Source organism: Martes martes (assembly GCF_963455335.1).
Source record: "Martes martes genome assembly, chromosome: 4".
In the NCBI taxonomy this organism is placed as follows: domain Eukaryota; kingdom Metazoa; phylum Chordata; class Mammalia; order Carnivora; family Mustelidae; genus Martes; species Martes martes.
The window spans coordinates 154,990,271-155,004,557 of NC_137891.1; positions in this window are offsets into that span (position 1 = coordinate 154,990,271).

The window sequence follows — 14,287 nt, forward strand, 5'->3', positions numbered from 1 at the left end:
AGGATGGATGTTTCTCAGGTCTCACGGCTCCTATATACTTTGTCCTGCCACAAACATGGCCCAGCACTCATGGCCTATTTATCAAATACCTTGTTCTCCAATCCCTAGTTGAAATCTAGCAGCTATCCACACTTCTAGAGCCAAAGACAGGTCACCATGTGGCCAGAATCAGAGACTGGGCAGTAGCCAACTCCTGAGTCTACCAGCTACCCCTCCAGCTACCTTGGCAGTGTGATTCTGGAAGCCAAACCATGTTTCCCTAGTGCTTCCATCCACTGGTCTGAGTTCTGCCTTCGAGGGCCCAGCAGAAAACTTTTTAGGCGTAAAGAATAACTTGGTGACAACCCCCAATCTAGGAGCACACATATTAAGGAGATGGAGATAATGAGACTCTGCCTATATCCACATGCTTCCCAATAGCCCTCCCCTCTCCACTGCCCCCGCCAACATCCACACCCTCCCTCCACCTCAGAAACACCACTTATAGCCAGTCTTCTAAATCTGCCAACCTAGTCTACAGCTCTTCTCCAATTTCTTCGCTGTCTCCCTTGCAGCAGCTGAATGCTTGGCTCCTCCTGAAATCTTCCCATTCTGCTGCAAGCCCAAAGCCCAAGCTTGTCTCTTCCCTCACTTTTCTTGGCTGAGCCAAGACACACAAGACACAAACCCTCGGTGAGTACATGATTGGGCACATCAGTGAAGGTTCTAGAGATGTTGTATTTTGCAGAAGTTGAGAGAACATTGGCAACGTGCACCCACTGAACCACCCTGCTCCCACCCACTCCATAAACATTCAAGGGAGGCTCTGTGTCAGGCCCTCTCTGCACAAAGGGGCACTTAATAAATACTGGTCTGTTAAATGGAGGCTGAAGGGGTTGACTGCTATTGCAGAGGATGTGGGGAGGAGGTGGAAGGGGTTGACTGGCCAATACAAAATAAATGGGAAATGCCCTACTGGTGTCCTTCTGGATGATGCTGTTGACACCCCTTGTAGATGGGTCGCATCAGTTGCCGTTTGGTAGGGAGACCAAAACTCACCACTGTCCTCCACCTGACCGCCACCTCCATTTACCGGGGATGTCAGGCCAAATGAGGGAGTGTTAAGTATGAAACCCTTGTAGGGGAGAGATGAGATTACATTCGAGAAGAGAGTTGTATCCAGACCCACTCATTTCTCCGTCGAGACTGCATATTGGAATCACCTGGGAGCTTTACAAAAATCCAATATTCTTGATACGTGCCCATCCTCTGTGCTTGCCCACATCTGTCTCTCCTGGTTACATGGCCTTCTAAACAGAGGTGGGGTGAGGACCCTGAGAGTGTGGCAATGCTCTGTGCACAGTGTAAGTTCAGTGTACAGGTCAGGATGGTTTTCACTGCGACAGTCAGTGCCCAAAGTGAGCGGAGGAAAGCAAGGAAGATGGCTCCCTGCCCTGCCATCTGGGACTTCCTGATCTTTGGGATCTGCCCAGCTCCTTCCACCTAAGCTATGTATGCTCACAAGCAATCCCAACCTGCAGTGACTGAGTACTGGACAGAGCACTGGTTGAGTTAAAAAGAAAACCACAGGACCATAATGGAGCCACTTAAGTTAGGGCCCCATGTCAGTAGTCTACAATTTAATACCTAACCGAACTGCAGTTCCCAACGTCCTTAGAAATGTAAACTTTAATCAGCCGAACTGTGATTTCCTAGAGGCAACCCCCTCAGAGACCCTTTCCCCTTTAGGAGGGTCACCTTGCCTGAACAATGCATTCCCAGCTGGCAATTTTTTTATGCCTTCCTTCTGCCTTTAAAAACCTTTCCTTTCCTGCAGCAGACCTGAGTTACAGCAAGTAAACAAAGACATGTCAGTAATCATGAAGATACACATCAAAGGGGAGATTGCCTTTATCTGCATCCAAGAAGAGAGGAGCCAGGAGTGGCACCACGTTTCTCCCAACAGGCAACAAATTCACTCATTCAATCATTAACACATATGTATTAAGCTGCTACCATAAACCAGTATTATGTTGAATGCTTGAAAAAAAGAGGATAAACAAAACAGACAAGGAGTTCAAATTCTAATGTTCAACTGAAAACAGATTTCTCCCTGCATTCCCAGAAGCTTGGGTCCAGAATTGAGGCATTCCCCTGCCTGCCATGTGACCCATTCCCTGAGAAGATCACTGCTATATAAGCCCAGTAAAATTAAGACATTTGGCAGGGGGTGGGCGAGGGGAGATAGGGAATTCAGGTTTGGGTTGCAAGTCTTGTGGCCCACTGGGTGACCTCAGATGAAACCCTGCTGCTCTCAGTGCCTCAGTTTGTCCAAACCATGTCAGTGGCTCAGACGATGTCTAGGGGTCAACAGGGTTGTGGTGAGGATCCCGAGAGCATCGCGATGCTCTCTGCTGTCAGCATACAGACTATGATCCATCTGCTCTGGCATCATTTTTGTCCCATCTTACATCATTTTTGCTCCAATCATTCCTGCAGTAGCCAACTGTATGCAGGTGTAGTCTATTGGCACCTCGAGTCAATTCATGTCTCTTGCCCTTGCCCCGGGACTTCCTTGCTGCTACAGGTACTACAGGGGGTGGGTGCCCGAGAGTTGACACCCTTGAGGCAAGCTTTGACCAATGAAAACCAGAAGTGAGGAGATAAATATTCTTGTCTCCCATGCCCTGGGCAAACAATTCTGAGGTGCATTCTGCACAGTTCCTTGGAGGGTCCGCTAGCAGGACTGAGCTGGTTGCCTCCAGGGGTAACCAGTTGAATAACACACCTTGGGTCAGCTTTACCTTCTCCCTGTTGACTCGTCCCAGGCAGGCCCCTCCTATGTTCTGGGATCAACCACCCGCAAATGAGCCTTTCCCTCAGCTCTGCATTTTGGAGAAACCCAAGCTGAGACATATGACTATGAGACTTATGGTGATATGACTCTGTGTGGATGGAGGGTGCTGGAGTGACAGAGGTCAGAAGGCGGGAGTGCAGTTTTTATGTGAATGCTACATGTATGTGCTAATCCCATTTTATTGCACTGATTAGTGCAGTAGACCCTGAGTCTAGGGGTAGCTCTCACAGCCTGGTCCTGAGGAATCGTGAAGCTCTGGAACCCCCATGGTAATAGCCCATTTCCTAGGTTCCAAGAGAAAAAGACATGGGTATTTCTCAATGGCTTTAGAACCCACAGGGGGAAAGCGTGTGCTGGGCATATCAGAGGGAACTCTGATGTTGTAAAAGGACCTATTTGCTTGTGTCTCCCCCTTCCTTCTCTTCTACTCTCTTTTTCTCTCCCCTTTTGCTAAGAGATAAACTGAGGCATATGAAAAATTTTAAGAGTTTACTTGAGCAAAAACTGACTGGAATGGGGCAGCAAACCATCTAGAAGACGACAAGGAGCCCCAAGGAGCTACACAATATGGAAGACTTTATAAGGAGGAGGGGGCAGGACAAGGAAGTTAGCAGCAAAGAGTGGGTTATTTGTGGAAAGATCACTTTCCCTTAGGGGACAGCAGGGGTCTTTCAGGCAGATTACCTCATTAGTGCTGGCCAAGTGAGTCCAGACTGACTAGTCTAAGGTTCCACTCCTGGGAAAGACTGAAAGTGAATTATGTTAAGCATTAAAATCTTGGTTTGGTGATGTTGGCTCAGCATGAATGACTCCATTTGGGGACTGTTGTCCCTTTTTTAACACTCTCCCATCAGGGGTGACTCAGCACTTTCCTTGATTGTTTCCCCTGAGGGACAGCTAGACTGGTTGGCAGTGTAAGCTCAGGCAAACCAGGCTTCTGTTCCCCCTGGAGGAATCCAAGTAGAAGGGCAAGTTTCCCCATGGGCGTGATCTCTGGTATGTGGGCTCTTACATCCCTCCCCTCGTGCCCTGTTCAGTTCTACCCAACTTGATATTTCCCAGATATAAACTTTCTTTAGTTTCTGCCCTTAGGGACCTGGCTGGGACAGCCAGGAAAAGGCTAAACCCTTACCCTGGCATTCAGACCACTCATCTATCTAAGCCTTGCTTGGCCCCTCCACCTCCTCATCAGACACCGAAGCTGCCTGGGACAGCCAGGAGCTCCATCATCTAGGGTTCCTGGGTGGGCTGAGGTACATTACACATCCAGCACTGGGCAAGTTTCTTAGACTCTCTAGCTCTCTGTTTGCTAATCTGTACAACAGAGGTTATAGATAGTAATGATCTCATAAGACTGAGGAGTAAATGAGATAAAGTGTATACAACACCCAGCTCCCACATTGAGTGCTTAGTAAATCTAAGCCTAATGATGTTCTTCCAGTTGTTTTTGGGTGGGTATAATCAATGAACAGAGAGTGGGCAAGACAACCTCTAGCCTTTGTCTTCAGAACAGCTTGCTCCCACTCAGATAGGCTTGCCTCAGAGTGATCCCAGATGCCCTGGCTGGTCGTTAGGCCCAGGTGTGTGCGAGCAGAGGGAGACAGCTCAAGCTACAGAATGTGAGCAGGGCAGGGCAGGATCAGGAGGCCTGGAAGCTGGCCATATTCCATTCTGACACTACCCAGTTAGATAAGCCAGGATTCTGCCTCTGGAGTGGCCCGAGGGACTTTGGCTGAGAGTATAGGATCAAGTCCCTGGAATCACCGATTTGGGATGGGCTGGGCAGCCTGTTGGGCTGGGAAGCTGAATCCCAGGTCTGTCTCGGCCATGGACTTACTCCCATGTGTTCAATGGGAGAGTTGGACAAGGTCCCTTCTTGCTCTAAGACATAACTGAAGGAGTCTGACACCTGAAAAAGAGAACAGAGCTAGTCCCCAAGTCATGGGTGAATCTGGAGGCACCTGGGAGAATTCTGGAATTAGAAGAAAGAGCATGGAGGAAAAACCAATTAAGTAAGTAATAAGTGGGAATTTTCAGAACTAATGAGACACAGTCCTTAGGAACAAGATCTTTAATAAATTCCAAGTGGGACAAATGAAGAAGAAATCCACACCTTAACACATCACAATGAGTCTGAAGATAGTGTTCTTTATCTTTCGAGCTTTATTATGGCAGCTGAAAAGGAAGTCATTAGTCTAATTTCCTTCCTTCATTGGCAATCACCTTCTGTCTCTGCTGTTCTGCAAAGTGTTAGGAGAAAATAACCATCAACCTAGATTTGAATACCCAGAGAAATTATCTTTCAAGAATGAAGAGGAAATAACATTTTCAGATAAAAAAGAGAATATACTTCAAAACGAAGGAAAGTCGATCCCAGACAGAAAGTCTGAGTTGCAGTAGTGAGTAGAATAAGTGGCAAACCCATGGCAAATGCAAATAAACACTGGGACACCTGGGTGGCTCAGTTGGTTAAGCTCAGGTCATGATTCCAAGGTCCTGGGATGGAGTCTGGTGTTGGGTTCCCTGATCAGCAGCAAGCCTGTTTCTTCCTCTGCCTGCTGCTCCCCCTGCTTGTACTCTCTCTCTCTCTCTGTCTCTGGCAAATGAATAGATAAAATCTTTTTTAAAAATGTAAATAAAGGGGCACCTGGGTGGTTCAGTGGGTTAAAGCCTCTGCCTTTGGCTCAGGTCATGATCCCAGGGTCCTGGGATCAAGCCCCGCATCCAGCCCCGCATTCAGCCCCCACATCGGGCTCTCTACTCAGCAGGGAGCCTGCTTCCCTTCCTCTCTCTTTGCCTGCCTCTCTGCCTACTTGTGATCTCTGTCAAATAAATAAATAAATAAATTCTTTTCAATAAATAAATAAATAAATAAAATTTTTAAGTGTGAATAAACATTGACTCACAGAATGTTAAAAAAAGATAAAAAGATTTTTTAAAAAGCTATTACAAAATAAATTGATAGTGTAGATAGAGGGAGGGAAGGTAAGAGTAAAGTGTTCAAGGTCCTTACATTATTCAGGAGGAGATAAAGTATTAATTTTACTTTCATTTTAAACTGATATGTAAAGTATGTATGTTAAAACTTCTAGATAGCCACTTAAGAATATAGTTTAACAACTTCTAAACATGGTGGAAAATGGAATGAGCGAAAATGTTCAATCAGCCCAAAAGAAAGCAAGAGAGACAAATACAGAAAAGGTGAGGAACACCATCTTTTATAGAACTAGAAAATGGAAAGCACAAAATAAAATGGAAAGAAGATGCTAGAACCCCATGAGGGAGGGCAGGGGAAGGGGCAATGCTTCACCTGGCTCAGAGAGGGAGCCTGGGGAAATCTTCAGATGTGTACCGAGAGCACTTTCCTGACTTTGACTCCCTGACCTGCCAGGAACCCAGGTGCCCTTCAGAAATACAATTTAAGGGGCACCTGGATGGCTCAGTGGGTTAAGCCTCTGCCTTCGGCTCAGGTCATGATCTCAGGGTCCTGGAATGGAGTTCCGAATCGGGCTTTCTGCTTGGCAGGGAGCCTGCTTCCTCCTCTCTCTCTCTCTCTGCCTGCCTCTCTGCCCACTTGTGATCTATCAAATAAATAAATAAAATCTTAAAAAAAAAAAAAAGAAATACAATTTAAGTAAAACCAAACACTTGTTATGTAAATGCAGAAAACCAATGCTCTTGGTATTCTCTACTCCTCCCCCAAAACATACCACTCATTCCAACAGAGTGGGTTGGGGCAGATTAGATGCTAAGGTTTAATCTGCACATTCAAAAAAAGAAGGTGCTCCGGTCAATTTAGTGGGCCTTTCTGGGATTTCTCCTAAGCCACAGGACAGGGATGATCCAACCTTAGGGGCTTATAAAAAATATAAGAGGCAGGGCACCTGGGTGGCTCAGTTGGTTAAGCCTCTGCCTTCGGCTCAGGTCATGATCCCAGGGTCCTGTGATAGAGCCCCACATAGGGCTTTCTGCTCAGCAGGGAGCCTGCTTCCTCCCCTCTCTCTCTGCCTGCTTGTGATCTCTCTATGTGTCAAATAAATAAATAAAATATTAATATATATATATATATATATATATATAGAGAGAGAGAGAGAGAGAGAGAGAGAGAGGCAGGCTTGGGGCACCTGGCTGGCTCAGGCGGTGGAGCATGAGACTCTTGATCTCAGGGTTGTGTGTTCGAGTCCCACATTGGGAGTAGAGATTACTTAAAATAAACTCTTTAAAAATATCTGTAAGAGGCTCGGTATCAGACCCAATGAGGGAAAGCCTTTGTACATGCAGTGCAGCCTGGAGATAGGACAAGAGAACTAGAGCTCACAGTTACTGAACTTTCACCATTCCAGGCCCATTATACAACCAGCCTGTTAGGCAGGCACCTTTGAGCTTTGAGGTGAGTGAGTGAGCAAGTAGGGCGGGGGTCACAGAAACTCCTTCCTCTCATGCTGGGAGAACGGGCTCCACTTCAGCAAAGCAGGCCTGCTGGCGGCCCATTCTCAGGCAGGAACAACGCCCCTGACAGGGGCAGGGGCAGGTCCGGGCAAGTGATCAAGTTACCCGGCTCAGTTTGCAGTTCTGCCATCTTGTGGGTCCTGTGCCTGCCCTTTGGCCACTCAGGCAGGTAGGCAGTACTTAGCGTTAAGGCGGCTTCCAAAAACTCAGGCTTTGTCCAACCCTGTGAACGACACCCTTTTCTGCGGTCAGCAAACACTGCCTGGCCCTCGAGTCTGCTGAGGGGATGCTAAGCAGGTTTAGAAAAAGGGCTGGACTCCAAGAAAGGTCCTGTGGTTGAGCAGGAATGAGGGTAGGGGTGTGCCTTGGCGACCTGGGCCAGAGCCACGTCTGAGGAACAACACTGCTGCCAGAATCAGAACTCAGTGGATGGAGGAGGGAATGCGGAGTGAAGAACGCGGATAGTGAGGGTCAAGGACCAACTGAGCAGGGCTGGGAAGAGGCAAAAGAGCACCTAAGCGTGCTTTCCTTTGAAGGTGGAGACACTTGAGCATTTTTTAATGCTGAAGGGAGGATGCTGGGAGAGAACAAGGTTGAGGATGCAGGGCAGGGGGCTAAGAGCTGGTCCCGCAGCCCAAGCAGGCTGGAGGACACGGATACTACACTACAGAATTGGCCACACCAAAGTGGAGAAGGTGTGGTGAAGGTGGGGTTCTCAGGGGACCAAAAAGGATGCTGGGTCCTTCTCAGGGCAGAAGCCAGATTTCAGGCAGAGGAGAGACTAGCCTGAGTAGAAGAAGTGAATAGGAAATGGTCGCCACCACAGAAGCTTGGGAACGTTCACAGAAAAAGGACACAGGGCAGAGCATGAGCTGGGGCCCAGCGTCCTCGGGGCAGCTGAAGGAGAACAGAACCTGCCTGGAGTGCAGTCGCAGAGTCTGTGGGGGCTACAGCGCCCCAGATAGAAAGCTGAACCCTGTCTTGAGCACTGATGGGTTCTGAGGACCAGCCCACACTACCCCCACTGGGTGGTTCTCGGAGGCTGCTTTTCATCCTTCAAGACTCCGCCTGGGAAGCGTTCCCCCGGATCTACCAGATCCACCATCACCCAGGCAGAGGGAACACCTCCCTCCTGAGCGCCCCCTGCAGGCCTCTCCCAAGATTGCAACCCCTGCAACACCGCCTGGTTGATTTTATTGTTCATTTAATCAGGGTTTCATTTAAGGAGGGTTCATTTAACACACTGTCCACCCTCATTTTACCAAAGGTAGGACTGAGGTTAAGAGAGATGGAGACAAAAAATAGACAAAATGGATGAAAGCCCTAAATGTGAGACAGGAATCCATCAAAATCCTTGAGGAGAACCCACGCAGCAACCTCTTCCACCTCAGCTGCAGCAACTTTTTCCTAAACACACCGCCAAAGGCAAGGGAAGCAAGGGCAAAAATGAATTACGGGGACTTCATCAAGATCAAAAGCTTTTGCACAGCACATGAAACAGTCAACAAAACCAAAAGACAACCGACAGAATGGGAGAAGATATTTGCAAACAACATATCAGATAAAGGGCTAGTAGCCAAATCTATAAAGAACTTATCAAACTCAACACCCAAAGAACAAATAATCCAATCAAAAAATGGGCAGAAGACATGAACAGACATTTCTGCAAAGAAGACAATCAGATGGCCAAAAGACACGTGAAAAAGTGCTCCACATCACTCAGCATCAGGGAAATACAAATCAAAACCACAGTGAGATACCACCTCATACCAGTAAGAATGGCTAAAATTAACGGGTCAGGAAACAGCAACAACAGGTGTTGGCAAAGATGCGGAGAAAGAGGAACCCTCCTACACTGTTGTTGGTGGGAATGCAAGCTCGTGCAGCCACTCTGGAAAACAGTGTGGAAGTTCCTCAAAAAGTTGAAAATAGAGCTACCCTATGACCCAGCAATTGTGCTACTGGGTATTTACCCCAAAGATACAAAGGTAGTGATCCAAAGGGGCACATGCACCCAAATGTTGATAGCAGCAATGTCCACAATAGCCAAACTATGGAAAGAGCCCAGGTGTCCATCAACAGATGAATGGATAAAGATGTGGTATATATATACAATGGAATATTATGCAGCCATCAAAAAACAAAACACGAAATCTTGCCGTTTGCAACAACATTGATGGAACTAGAGGGTATTATGCTAAGCGAACTAAATCAATCAGAGAGGAACAATTATCATATGAGCTCACTGATATGAGGAATTGGAGAAACAAGACAGAGGATCATAGAGGAAGGGAGGGGAAAATGCAACAAATGAAACCAGAGAGGGAGACAAACCTAAGACATTCTTGGTCTCAGGAAACAAACTGAGGGTTGCTGGATGGGGGGGGGGGGGTCAGAGGGATGAGGTGGCTGGGTTATGGACATTGGGGAGGGTATGTGCTATGGTAAGCATTGTGAATTATGTAAGAATGCTGAATCACAGACCTGTACCCCTGAAAAAATAATACATTATATAATAATATAAAAAAAAGAGAGAGGGAGAGAAAGATGGAGACATTGCCCACAGTGACTCAGCCAGGGCTCACCCAGGTCACTCCGACCACAAAGTCCACCCCTTCCACTTTGCCATGACTCTGATCTCATGACCTGTGGGCTCCACGAGGGCAGGAATGGGGACAGAAGACCAAGCCCAGTGCTCAGGAATATTTGTTGAGAAAACTCCAGAAACAGATCATCCAGTGTGATCCTTTCAGACTGATAAGGAAACTGAGGCTCAGGAGAGGGAGAGGGACTCACCAGGGTCACCTGGCGAGTCACCACTGGTGCTGGGTCAGGACACAGATCTTCTGACCCTGAGGCCAGTGCTAGGCCCACAGAACCCAAAATAAGATTTGGTTCCTTTCCCTGCGGCCACGCCCTCACTTGTAGCTAATTATTTGCCCAGAAATCCTATTGTATACTAGGTCAGAAACAGACTCTGGAACCTGGGAAGTCTGCCCATCATACCTCCCTGCTCCTTCTACTAAGGGAAAACCATTCCAGGAAGCCATGCAGCCACCCTGTCCCGGATATCTGGGCTGGGAGCTGAGCCCACAGGCCAAAGGTTAGGCTGGAGCCCCCTTGGGGACAATAGAGCAGTCAGAGATCAGAAACATCTGAGGGAAGGGGCCCAGCTATGATTTAGAGAAGTAGCTACAGGGCCAAGACCTGAAGGATGTGTAAGAGATAGCCAGACACCAAGGGGTATGGGAAGGGCATTTCAGGTGGCAGGCACAGCAAGAATAAAGGCAGTAGAAAAGTGAGAATAACATCACAAGTTCAGGATGGCTGAATGGAGGTGCAGAGTCAGCATGGAGGAGGTCGCATACAGGGTTGAGGGAGGCCAGAAATCCTTCCCATGCAAGGAAGAGAATGGCCCTGGGCACTTGAGGTAAGGAGAGCGGAATGAGCAAGAGAAAACTGTTTCAATCACATCACTGCTCAGTCTAGAAGCTACCCATGAGATCATACCTCTCACTCTGAATGGAAGCCAAATCCTCTGTCCCCCAGGACTGGCACAAGCGGATTCCTGCAGGCCACCTTGGCGTCCCCTCCTTACATCCTTCTCTTCACGCCTAGGACGAACTCTGCAGCTCTGCTCATGCTGTTGCCTCTGCCTGGAATGCTCTCACCAGTGCAAATGTCACTTCCTCCAGGAAGCCTTCCATAGCCTACCCTTGCAACCCGACTCTCCTTGCTGTCTGCCACGAGGTCCCCAGTGCTGACTCCACAGCAGCTCTGTTTACACAGTTTTATAATTATATAACAGGAAGGGGAAAAGTGTTATCTTTAAAAATCATCGGCAATCTGGGCCAAGTGGCTAAGGAAAAATGTAGAGCTGTACTTAGGGAAAAAATGTTCTGGTTGGAAAAAAGGACCTGAAGAGATCACTTTTGATGAAACTTTCCAGCCATATGTTAGATGTGAGCTAAATGGACAGGGTTTAAGTTGCCCTGTGCGAAGTTTCCTTCCCAGTGCTCTGCTGTCTCTGTGGGCCACTCTCCCCTCCCTTTCCAGTCCCCACCCAGCCAGTGAGGCCTGGGATCTTTACAATCAGAGCTAAGTTCTTGATTTGGGGATTCAAACACTGAGATTTGAATTGCAAAAACCTAGGTTTTGAACTTCCAAAGCCTAAGGCCTGGAAGATTTTGGAGCATCAGGTCAATAACATAAATAGTAGATCTGGAAAAATATGTGATCAACTGCAGCCCCTGCCTTGCAGGTGAGACCAGAACTGAGCTGAAGGTGGGCAGCATGGGGGGGGGGGGTGAGGGGAGAAAAGGCTGGATGAAGAAGAGATGAGACTCTGATAAGTCCCCAAGAAAGTTCCTTGTGTTGTCGATGTGGGAAATCAGGAGAGTAAATAAAGGACACCTGCCCCACCTGGGACAAGCCCAGGAAAGCAGCAATGCTGAGCATAGCTTTGGAAAGGTGGCATAGAAGGGGGAGCCATGGGGCTTCTGGGCTCATGGCTCTTAGCCCCACTGCCTGGGAGCAAACCAAGTGTATTCTGCGCACCCAGGTGGGGCACAGGGTCGACTGGAAGGGGGGTGGACCTAGAGAAGCTTGCAGTAGGAAATGAGGGGAGACCTGGCAGCCACCCTCTAGAGCTGACAATGAAGGGGAGACAGAAGCACGTACAGCTCAGGGTGTGCCCCCACGATCAGGCACCCCAAACCCCAGACACCCCACTAATGTGGTGATTCCTAGAACTCAACACACACCGGCAGAAGGAGCGAGAACACACTGAAGCAGCTCAACATGCCTCTGCGGCCTGGAGGGACGACGTCGGAGGAAGAAGAGGAGTTTAAATGCTGAGAAATAACATTTCATGTCTTGCAGCCCTATCGTGGCATGTAGGGACTAAGAATCTAGCCATTGGGCGGCTCTGCATATGAAAACAAGAATTGCTGCAGCTAAAGAGGGATGGGAGGGCTGGGGGGGGGGCGGGGGGGGTGCGCGGAGAAAGAGAGGCCAAGATGACAGCACAGAGCTTTGGCCCAAAAGTGGACAGGACCAGCAGAAATCCCCTTTGGTGCTGCGTGCCTGCGAACTTGCACTGGGGTCAGTCTAACTCTCAGTTAAGTTCCTGTTTGTTTTGGTCTTTTCCACAGCTCCCCTCTCCGACCCCCTGCAGACAGTAGCCTTGCATTAATGATGCTTTGTGAGGATGAAGGGGGAGGGACAACGGTGTGTGTGGTGGAACCATGCACTGCAGGGACATAGAGTGGGTGAGGCCAGCCTGGGATTGGGGCTGGGGTCTTCTCAAAGGCTCCCTCCCTCTCATGCCACTCACACATTCTCTGGGATATCAGCTGAGGCTGCTGGCCAGAACATACACGTGGCCTATCCATGTGGCCTGGGCTCCCTCGGAATATGGCAGCTGAATTCCAAAAGCTAGTGGCCGAAGAGAGGTCTTGACAGAAGCTCTATGATCTGGACTCCAGGATGGGGCAGCATCACTTCCACCTCAATCTCTTCTTTTAAAGCAGATCACTGAGGTTGTCCCATCTTTGAGGGGAGGGCATTAGACTCAAACTCTTAATAAGAAGAGAACCAAAGGATTGGCTGCCATGCTGAAAACCACCACCGAAACCGAAAGGTCACCAAGAGAAACACAAGTCCGTAAGAATACCTGAAATAGTGATTGTGAGGGTCATGCTAGATTCCCCACCGTGGTGGAAATGGTTCTCAACTGATTCTATTTGAGTAGCAAAGAGCAGGATGACCTGAGGGGCTAGAGGACTTTGAGGAACCCAGCTCAGGGACACCAGTTTGCCTGACTGACACCCTTAGCAGACAGCACATTCACTGCTGGATAAAGCTGGGGCACTAGGTTGAGACTGGAGCAGACTGAAAGAAGCGTGTAGAAGGGCAACTCAGGCCCACATCATGCCCAGCTTTGCAGAAGATGGAGGAATTGGAGCTTTACCCTAAAGGGCATGGGGAGCGCTGGAAGGATTGAAGGGAATTGAGGCATTGCCAGCGAGGCCCACGCTGGCTATGATGTGAGGATCCATGTGAGGAGGTGGAAAGGTCTGGAGGGTGGGAGATAAGTGGAGGGGACTGACAAGAGCTGGTGGACAGGGCTATTGAGGGGCGCCTGAAAGCAGGACTGGCTGCAGCAAGACCAGGACAACTGACAAAGGCAGAGACCAGATGCCAGGAGTCGGGATCCAGCCCTGTCCAGTGTCCCAGATTCTAGCCCCAAGCACCTGGTTCCAATCCCATCTTTGGATAGAAGGAAGATGTGATATTGTCATTTATAATAAGAAATATATGTATGATTCTGCCCTTGGTTCCTGGCACAGAGCTCCTTAACACTTCTTGTAAAATCTAAGTGATAGGAACATCTTTTGTTCTAATATTTGTTCTTTGACCCCAGTTTCTGACACAGGGCTCCTGGAACCCTTATAATTTCCTGGGTGATAGGAGTGTCCTTTGCTCTAACAAGGTAACTGCGGATGGATCCTGGGTGGATCCTGGATGGGAGTTAATCACCAGAAAAACAAAGCCTAACTAGAAGCTTGGAATTTTCAGCCCTGCCTCCTATTCTCTTGAGAAGCGTGAAGGGCTACAAATGGAGTTAATGATCCATGATCCTAGAGTTAATGATTAATGATCCTAGACATCCTAGAGATGACTCTACCCTAAAATCCCAATAGTGCGGGGTTCAGGGTTGGGTGAACATAACCACAGCAGGAAGACAAAAACTCTTAAGCTCAGAACCCTCTCAGACCTCGCCCTATGGACCTCCTAACCTAGACGTTTGTCTGTATCCTTTACCATATTCTTTTATAATAAACCGATAAACATAATTCAGCTGTTTTCCTGAGTTTGTGAGCCACTCCAGCAAACTAATCGAACTCAAGGAGGGGATCATTGGAACTGTCAATCTACATATAGCCAATTGGTCAGGAGCACAGATGACAAGCTGGACTTGTGACTGGTGTCTGGAGACAG